This window comes from Portunus trituberculatus, chromosome 21, assembly GCF_017591435.1.
Source record: "Portunus trituberculatus isolate SZX2019 chromosome 21, ASM1759143v1, whole genome shotgun sequence".
NCBI classification, from domain to species: Eukaryota; Metazoa; Arthropoda; class Malacostraca; order Decapoda; family Portunidae; genus Portunus; species Portunus trituberculatus.
In genome coordinates, this window is record NC_059275.1 from 15,194,534 (window position 1) to 15,197,033 (window position 2,500).

Consider the following 2,500-nt stretch of genomic DNA (forward strand, 5'->3'; position numbering starts at 1 on the left):
ACGTTTTAGCAGTATGTTAATAAGTGATATGCAATATTACTATCAATGTTAGCACAGAGTATAAGAGACGTTGTTAAATTTCAAGTAGCAAACTGTAATATGCCTTAACATACACTGAAGATGCCTTTATCCCTTCAATACGGTGACACATTTTTACCTTGAGATTTGTGTACGATTAAACCATTTTATTGGCATTAGGAAGGGTCTATGGTGGTCGAAAGATTAATAGCCAGTCTTCACTACTTCAATCCCCACACAAGTTTCTGAAGCTGTATAAAATCACTAAATAGTAACCAGAATGAATATGGAAACGCGTCATGGTACTGAAGGGGGTTAGATTCGTTAGAATGTCTCAGAAATTAGCGGGGTTTTTTTTTTTTTTTTTTTTTATTATCTCCTCTCTCCCTTCAGCTGTTTGGTTGGCTATTCTCGTCCCCTCCCTCACGTCCCCATCCGCACGTATTTAAAGGAATCGACTCCCATGCTAGTACTACTTCTATTACTATTAGTACAACAACAAGAATAACAACAACAACAACAACCAACAACAACCGGGAGGCGGTGGCGTAGTGAATAAGGTGGTGAGCGTGGGATCGGGCAGACGTCCATGCGTAGGTTCGAATCCCACTATATATCGCATTGATACTTTGCCAATTGTCGAGTGGTTTAAAGTTACCTACATGTCACTATGATACCCAGGTTCTAGGTGGTTACACTAAAGATGCGCTTGGGCGGTGATATGGCCCCTAATCTGAGTACCACTATAAATAAAATTGCCTGCGTCACTAATAGGTGGAAGCTTAACAGCGCTTCCAATGCTCTTCAGGTGACCTACAAGACATAAAAAAAAAAAAAAACACAACTACCACCTCTACTACTACTACTACCACCACCACCACCACCACCATCACCACCACCACTACTACTACTACTACTACTACTACTACTACTACTACTACTACGCCTCTTCCCCAGTGGCAGAGCAAAAGAGGGGGCGGAGAGGGTGGTGCATCCCGGGCGGCACTTATGTCAACAATTTTGGTCGTCACATTCGTCAGTTTTACGTTAATAGGCCTTTACGTGCTATTGATTATTAGGCCTAAATTCATATTCTTGATGCACAAGCCTAGATTCTCTCTCTCTCTCTCTCTCTCTCTCTCTCTCTCTCTCTCTCTCTCTCTCTCTCTCTCTCTCTCTCTCTCTCTCTCTCTCTCTCTCTCTCTCTCTCTCTCTCTCTCTGTATATATATATATATATATATATATATATATATATATATATATATATATATATATATATATATATATATATATATATATTTATTTATTTATTTATGTATGCATTTATTTATTTATTTGTAGCAAACTCTGTCCTCAAAACATAGCACACGCAACCACCATCAGGGGCTGAAGTAGTGAGTAGTAGTAGTAGTAGTAGTAGTGGTGGTGGTGATGGTGATAGTAGTAGGAATACACACACACACACACACACACACACACACACACACACACACACACACACACACACACACACACACATTCACTTGAAAAACTCCCAAATTAACACCCTCACACACACGTCACATTTACCAAACCTTCACAACACCTGCACACATTTTGAAAACGCTTAAAAGACACTGCATATGTTACTTAAAAAATAGATGTTAATCATTGCATATCGCAGAATTGAAGGTGATACTAAACTAAATATTTTCCTGTTTTGATGCCTCGTAAACATTACATAAACACTCTTCTTTGAAGTTTATTGTATTTAGAAGCGAGTAGCTACTGTTCGAGGCCTTGTACGATGTCGCCAGTCGAGTAAAAGTAATCAAATTATAGGACCGATTAGTTGTCTTTTTTTTCAGATGGGAGGAAAGATACAGACATGCAGACACATTGGTTATGCTTGCTTGATGGTTGTAACATTAAGAAGAAACAAGCGTAGAGTAACAAGCCGTAGCCTGGTTAAGACATTCCTGGTCAAAATGTCATATTATAGTTAGTGCGCGCGTTAACAGTGAGGAACCAGCACGATTCACATTATTTGATACCTAATTATATCATTACTATTAGTACGAATATAAGTATACGACAAGTTGCACTTCATATCTATGCAGTAGTATCAATACCGCTCTGATGACAAACTTTCTTTTCAAGTAATATACTAATTAACAAGTCAACTGTGGCTACACTGAGACAGACAGTGGCGCCACGGTGTTACCCACCCTCCTATTCCCACTTCCCAGTACTCCTCAATCTTTCGTGATGGTAGGAGTGCGAGTTAGCAGCTACTACCACATTTAAAATCATCTGATTGAGTTGACGCGGGATTATTACTGTTTTTACGATTCTAGTGACATATTAACAAGATTTCTACTCAAACGGCTCTGATTGAAGTGACTCGTACGGAATTTCTTGAGTGTTTGTAAGGTTTTGATGACAACAACAAGACTGCGTTGGTGTTTCCACGTCTCCAGTTCACCTTGTTACTGGACTAA

At 39.2% G+C, this 2,500-nt stretch overlaps 1 protein-coding gene across 4 annotated transcripts in view; it reads left to right on the top strand.

Annotated features, from left to right (window-relative positions):
* Positions 1-2,500, top strand: part of LOC123506988 (protein peste-like) — a 16,336-nt gene that overhangs the window by 6,080 nt on the left and 7,756 nt on the right. Inside the window, exon 1 of one of the 4 annotated variants that reach the window (XM_045259474.1) lies at positions 2,395-2,500. This exon is cut by the window's right edge and continues 41 nt beyond it. The exons of the other annotated variants lie outside the window; for them this stretch is intronic. The gene's annotated coding sequence lies outside the window, so the exon portion shown is untranslated. Of the gene's footprint in view, positions 1-2,394 lie in introns of those variants that run through there. 4 annotated transcript variants of the gene reach the window in all.